At 39.9% G+C, this 7,622-nt stretch overlaps 1 non-coding gene across 1 annotated transcript; it reads right to left on the reverse strand.

Moving 5' to 3' along the window:
- Positions 1-6,893: 6,893 nt before the first annotated feature.
- On the reverse strand, positions 6,894-6,996 carry LOC138443069 (U6 spliceosomal RNA). Its single transcript, XR_011257995.1, has one exon. It is a non-coding gene; the product is annotated as a U6 spliceosomal RNA (small nuclear RNA).
- Between the last annotated feature and the right edge of the window lie 626 nt (positions 6,997-7,622).

The raw sequence follows: 7,622 nt of genomic DNA on the forward strand, positions 1-7,622 counted from the left end.
GTTTACTGATCAAAACAATTTCAAATCTGGTAATTATAAATGAAGAACAATCTTGTGAACTAAGAAGGAACTTTCTTGTACCAGGGAATCCTCTCTGCCCAGTACTATGGGACCGTAAAATGAGTAAGTTGGCTGAAACCATGCACAGCAATCTTCAATAGGAAGAACTGCAAATATTCTGTGACTTTCTGTCAAAACATTAAAAAGTTTAACTGTTGGTTATGAATGTTTAAGAAAATAGAAAAATAGTAAAACTAATATTTATTTAGTGTATTACGATTTAAAACATTAAGCATATTGAGAATTTAAATGTTTGTAAAAAACTGATCACAAATCATTTGAATAGTGCTTGCTTTCTTATTGCAGAACTTACAATATGGAATGAGCAACTTTTCTGTGCTTTGGCTTATTCTCATATTTTTTTGTAAGTTTGGATCAGCTTCCAAAATTTTATTCTTTGTGCTTTCAGTGTTGTCAAATATCTTTGAGAGTTGTGTTAATGTAAAGTTTTTTTTGCTATTGTCTTTTCCCTTGGAACATCTTTATCCTTTTTATTACAACTGCTTTCTTCATTTATGTCAATAAGTTTGCCTTCACTAAATTTCCTTTCTGGCTGCACATATAATGTCAACATTCCCATGGCCCACACTTTCTTTATAACTCCATTTATGTTCGATTTGAATTTTATATCTAGCAATATTACTTTTTGTTTATTTGTTGTACTTTCATCTTTCTTCTTCCCTCATAGCTCAGTCAGTAAAGAATATGCCTGCAATGCAGGAGACCCAGGTTCGATTCCTGGGTTGGGAAGATCCTCTAGAGAAGGAAATGGCTCCCCACTTTAGTATTCTTGCCCGGAGAATCCCATGGACAGAGAAGCCCGGCAGGCTACCATCCATGGGATCACAAGAGTCAGACACAACTTAGTGACTAAACCACCACCATCTTTCTTAGCCAATTCCCTCTTTCAAAGATTCGTTTTTGAAAGATGTCACAGGGGTTTATTACTAGGAGATAAGAGAGGACCATATAGCTGCATTTTTGCTGTATAAGTGTGAACTAAATTGCAGGTATGCAATGCCCAATCACTGACAACCTTCAAAAGAAGTGACGTGATTGGTTACTGATCATGTGTACATCAATTACTTAAACAGTGATTTGTCGATTAAAAAGCAAGCAGTAAATTTGGTACTCTATGTAATTATACTCAACTACTGTACCAGGTTGCTGGAGAAGACTCTTGAGACTCCCTTGGACTGCAAGGAGATTAAAGCAGTCAGCCCTAAAGGAAATCAACCCTGAATATTCATTGGAAGGACTGTTGCTGAAGCCTAAGCTCCAATACTTTGGCCACCTGATGCGAAAAGCCAACTCATTGGGATAGATCCTGATGCTGGGAAAGATTGAAGGCAAAAGGAGAAGGGGGGTGGGTGGGTGGCAGAGGATGAGATGGTAAGATAGCCATCACTAACTCAATGGACATGAATTTGAACAAACTCCAGGACATAGAGGAGGACAGAAGAGCATGCTACCGTCCATGGGATCACAAAGAGTTGGACACAACTAGCGATTGAACAACAACAAACTATACAGGGTAACAGAGTTTGAACCCATGTTGTTGGATGATGGTGTTATTTAGCTATCCTGTGGTAACTGAATTTTGTGAGTATCAGAATCATGCAAAGACAAGACTAACTTGTCTTGTGTATAATTTGTGTGTTTTCTGTAGTATAATTTGAGGGATATTAAAGAAATGGCTCTTAATATATTGCCCGAGTGATAATTCTAGAACACTTATTTGACTGCAACATTCCACTGCTGAAGATCCTTGAGTGACATTTTTGTACATGGGTGCATGCTAAGTTGCTTCAGTCATGTCTGACTCTTCATGACCCTATGGACTTTAGCCTGCCAAGCTTCTCTGTCCGTGGGTTTTCCCAGATAAGAATACTGGAGTGGGTTGCCACTTCCTTCTCCAGGGATCTTCCCAATCCAGGGACTGAACCTGCATCTCCTGCATTGGTAGGTGAGTTCTTTACCACTAGTGCCATCTGGGAGATTTTTGTACAAGATTGTGAAAATGACCACAATCCTTCATCTTCCTTGTAGCCAGGCCCTTTACAGGATGACTTTTCAACTCCTCCCATTAAGATGTGAAATCTGTTTCCCCTCTCCTTGAATCTTGTGTGACCGTGTGACTTGCTTCAGCCAATAAGTTGCAGCAATGTTCTGCTAGTAATTTGTACGTTTCCTCTCACTCTCTTGAGATCCTCCTCTCTACTGTGTACACACATGGGCAAACATAATCAGGAAAGGACTGTCCAACTAAATTTACACCAAAGTGCTCATACACAGAATTATGAGCTAAGTAAACACAGTAATTACCCTATGTATGAACAAGTTCTGTTCTGAGAGCACATTCATTAGTTAGTCCAATTCGTTTGTAAGTCTAACAAAATTAGCTTAGGTACCCAAGTAGTACAATCGGCTATATAGTACTACATTGCAATAGGTTTATAATACTTTTCACATAAATAATACATAAAAAGTGAATAAAAATAAAGAAAATGTTTTTAATCTTACAGTACAGTACTTTGAAAATTACAGTAGTGCAGTACAACAGTTGGCATACAAGAACTGGCATTGAGTGAACAGGCAAGAAGATTTACTGACTGGAGGAGGGAGAGGAGGTGGGAGATGGCAGAGCTGAAGGATCGTCAGCAAAAGAGATGGAGGGCAAGCTCCAGCCTCAAATATTTTCACTTTTGTTTCTATGGTCCCCTCTTGGCGCTTCTTAGCAGTACCAGCTACATCACTGGTCTTTGACTCTTGCTTCCGGACATCCTGAGCTTGAAATAAAGATACTGTACTACTGTGCTCTATATAGTACTGTGCAGTAAAGTACACAAAAGCAAGGCCACTTGTAGAGGATTCACGCATGTGACAATGTATGCCAGACAGGTGAACTAACTCACATGATTGGACATGTGGAAGGACATTTGGATCTTTGAAAGTTTGCAGCTTGAAGGTTTGCATATAGGGGACTTGCTATATCTCTTTTTTAAGTCATTAAGCTTTGGCGTAGTTTGTTACATACAGATACATAGCTAAATATCCCCTTGCTTATAGGATCAGTTCTAACCACAAGGCCTCCCAGCCATGACTTGGACAACCCTAGCAAACAGAATTTCCCACCTGTAACAGTAACTTTCTCTACTTTTGTGTAATATGAGATGAAAATCAAAACAAACCAAAAATAGCTGGTGCTGATAATTGCTGAGTATTTTTTTCTTTTTAAAACATCTTTCCTTCACTTAAGCTTTGTGAAGAGAAAAATTTGTAAAACAAGCAATTCAGTCTTATATTCAAATAAGACTTGCTCAAGCAGAAAATGTATACTCCATTATTTAATTTATATTAACATTTTCTTGCCATATAATAGGTGGGGTACATAACCCCCATATTAATATTAGGGTTAATGTGATTTTAAAATAAATTCAAGACATTTACACTACATGGAGCTGTGGGCCTGACTTTGAGATTATTCTTTGATTAAACTATAAAAATCAACCTAATCAGGTTAAAAATAATGTTCCTGGTCTTATTATGACAGTCTATACTACTGATAATGTAATTTATGTGGTCATTCTATACAACTTACTGTAGGTACATCTTACTGATTAGCACTGTTTTTGAAAGTTATTTCTTTAAAATTACTGAAATCTATTACCCTGCAGTTTCTATTCATTGGACCCAATTTTGCTTCTTAGGGATATATAAAACAGTCTAAATATCTCTTCCACATGGATGCTCTTCAAATATGTAAAGATAGCAATTGTGTGCCTCATGAATCCTTGCCTCTTCATTCTATTTCTAATACTGACGTGTAATTTTCTCCCAGGATTCTTGTCTTTTCCATTTCACCAAGTTATTCCTCCCCATTGGTTAGAGTTTGTCTCAGAGTAGCAATTCCCCTAGTCACCTCCTTCACATGATGCTACTGTTGAGCAAAGTCTGAAAATTTTTGGATCACTGCTTTTCAGCTGATTCAAATACAGCAATTTTATAAACTGCACTATGAAGGCAGCATCCTTTCTTTTTCTCCATCTCGTCTGTGAGAGCAGAGACTCTAGAAATAATCCTGAAACTGTTTTGAGGACAGAAAAAAGTTAGAAGAGATTGCTTTTGTTCAGTTGCCAAGTCATGTCCGTCTCTTGGCAACCCCATGGACAGTAGCACAGCCGGACACCTGTCCTGCTTCCCAGGCTGCACTAGAGGTAAAGAACCCGCCTGCCAATGCAGGAGACATAAGACACGCAGGTTCAATCCCTGAGCTGGGAAGATTTCCCGGAAGAGGGCACAGCAACCCACTCCAGTGTTCTTGCCTGGAGAATGCCATGGACAGAGCCTGGCAGGCTATAGTCCATGAGGTCGCAAAGAGTCAGACACAACTGAAGTGACTTAGGACGCACATCCTCTCTCCCAGAGTTTGCTCAAATTCATGTCCATTGAGTCAGTGATGCTGTCTACCCATCTCATCCTCTGCCACCCTCTTCTTCTTTTGCATTCAATCTTTCCCAGCATCAGGGTCTTTTCCAATGAGCTGGCTCTTCACATCAGGTGGCCAAAGTATTTGAGCTTCAGCTTCAGCATCAGTCAGCAAATTTGAGAAACTCAGCAGTGGCCACAGGACTAGATAAGGCTAGAGCTCAAGCATGAATAATTACATTTGTTAGGCAGAAGTTGAGACTATTCTAGAATTGTTTTTATCCAGTGTTCTTATTTTCAGCTCAGTTCAGTCACTCAGTCGTGTCCGACTCTTTGCGACCCCGTGGACTGCAGCACACCAGGCTTCCCTGTTCATCACTAACTCCCAGAGCTTGCTCAAGCTCATGTCCATCAAATCAGTGATGCCATCCAACCATTTCATCCTCTGTTGTCCCCTTCTCCTCCTGCCTTCAATCTTTGCCAGCCTCAGGGTCTTTTCCAATGTGTCAGTTCTTTGCATCAGGTGGCCAAAAGTATTGCAATTCTTGTTTTAGGTGGATTTTTATCCTTGGAGAATGACTTGTTTTACCTCACATCTTGCTTATGTTTATTTAATGTTGCTGTTTGAGCCTCTAAGGCCATTTGTTGTTGTTCAGTTGCTCAGTCATGTCTGACTCTTTGCGACCCCATGAACTGCAGCACCCCAGGAGCTCAGGAGGGAAAGAAAGCTGCCATCTAGCAGCTGTCAGACTGCAGCCATTCCCTAAGGTGAGCCCTGAGGATAGGAGATCAGGATGTGAAAACATGCTACTGGCTTCAGATAGCTAGGTGGAATCTAGAAAAATGGTACAGATGAAAATATTTACAGGGCAGGAATATAGATGCAGATGTGCAGAACGGACTTGTGGACACAGCGGGGGAAAGGGAGGGTAGGACCAGTTGGGAGATTAGGATTAGATTAGGTAGGGAGGTACCCTACCATGTGTAAAACAGATAGCTAGTGGAAACCTGCGAGAGCTCAGCTCGGTGCTCTGTGATGACCTTGAGAGGTGGGATGGGGTGAGGGGGAGGGAGGCCCAGGAGGGACGGGATATGTGAATAGATAAAGCTGATTCACTTGGTCATTGTACTGCAGAAACTAACACAACATTGTAAAGCAATTATACTTCAATATAAGAAGAGAGACCAGGAACAGAAGGGTTACTTAATCATTGTTGTTATTTCCTTCTTGCTAAAAAGGCCATTTGAAGCCCCGAGGCTCTTCTCTTCTGGGAAAGGATGTTACATAGTCTCTGAAAGAAAATCTCCATTTGATGCACATTATTAAGTTTGAGTTCCCTGTAGCTCAGACAGTAAAGAATCTGCCTGCAATGCAGGCGACCTGGGTTCGATCTCCAGATTGGGAAAATCCCCCTGGAGAAGGAAATAGCTTCTCCTCCTGGAGAAGAAAACCCACTCCAGTATTCTTGCCTGGAGAATCCCATGGACAGAGGAGCCTGGTAGGTTACAGTCCATGGGGTTGCAAAGAGTAGGACATGACTGAGCGACTAACACAATGCTACTCGGTAAGTGAGAGGGAGGACAAACTATTAAAGAGATATGCGGCTAAGAATGGATTGTAAGGAAATCCAGTTTTTTCCATTTGTATCATTAATCCCTGGTGGGAGGAAAGGAGGTTTCCTCCTTTTTGTTTATTCCATTATCTCTCTTTCTTGGAGAATCTTTGTGTTTTACTTATTTTGTCAAAATTTAGATGAAGGAATTTAAAAGATAGTACTCTTTTACTTCAAATACTTTGAGAATTTATTGAGTCATTTTTCTGGCCCAGTAGTAGATTCATTCCAGATGGAGCTTCAAAGAGGGTTTTTTTTTTTTTTTTTTTTGCTCAAGGTTTATATAAGAATAAAACAAAAATTGCTAAGTCAGAAGATTCTGTTTAAAGCACATGTTTTCTCTCTCGCTCTATCTCTCTCTCGACTCCCATCTCTCTCTGTTTTTAATGCTCTAGAGATATTTAACATTGTTTCTGCTCCCTTTTTTTGTACACCACCAAGTTTACACCACTTTCCTTTTAGGAAGCAAGAGATGATGAGTACAAATTCTGCCAAATAACTCTGAGTTCCCTTGCAAACAAGACTTCCATGACAGGTAGAAATGGTGAAGAGAAGGCAGATCAGAACCTCATGCCTATTTAATGATATACTGTAGACCCACTGCCCAAATTGCTTGAGGCCTTTTCTGATTTCATTCTTTAAAAAAATTTTTCGCTTAAGTATAATTGATTTACAATGTTGTACTAACTTTTTCTGTACAGCAGTGACTCAGATATACATGCTTTACAGTAGAACCTTGTTGTGTATCCATCCTCTATGTAACAGTTTGCCTCTGCTAATCCCAAACTCCCCCCAAATATGAAATGCTTCACAAATTTTTGTGTCAGCCTTGTGCAGGAGCCATGTTAATCTTCTCTGTGTCATTTCAATTTTAATTTATGAGCTGCCAAAGCGAGGATCCTTCCTGATTTGTTTTTGATCCACACTCATGGACCAGTACTTATTTTCTTAGATGACTTACTCCTTTGCTCTGCCTTCAGATTCAAAAGATGAGTGTTTGAACTGTTAGGTAGTTAGAATAGGAAAAAAGAGTCTAAAATGGCGGTGGCTAAAAGACAAAGAAGGGAAAAGCCCTCGAAAATGGAACAAAGGAAGGTCCGAGGACCGGAATGAGGACCTCAGGTAAAACAAACCGCCCTCCTGGTTAGCCCAATTTACATAGGTCAGGCTCAAGGGGAGGAGAAAAAAACGTATAAAAAGAGAAGCCAAAATTGAGCCGGAGGCGTCTCTTCTTTTTGCGCCTTCTGGTTCAGCCTGCCCTCACACCTGGAGGATGTATTTTCCTTTACTTTCTAAATAAAACCAAGCTATAACACTAGTCCATCCACTGCTTCAAATTCTTGCTGCAGCAAGACAGAATCGACGAAATGACACACTCCCCGACAGAACTAACTGGAGAAGTCTGCTTTTTTGCTGTTAACTAAAATAGCTTTATTGAGCAATTATTTTTATATTTCACTGCATACTTTTTGACAACTGCTCTAAGCAGCATCAATTTTTAACCATTTCCCTTTTTATAAT

This window comes from Ovis canadensis, chromosome 6, assembly GCF_042477335.2.
Source record: "Ovis canadensis isolate MfBH-ARS-UI-01 breed Bighorn chromosome 6, ARS-UI_OviCan_v2, whole genome shotgun sequence".
NCBI lineage: Eukaryota > Metazoa > Chordata > Mammalia > Artiodactyla > Bovidae > Ovis > Ovis canadensis.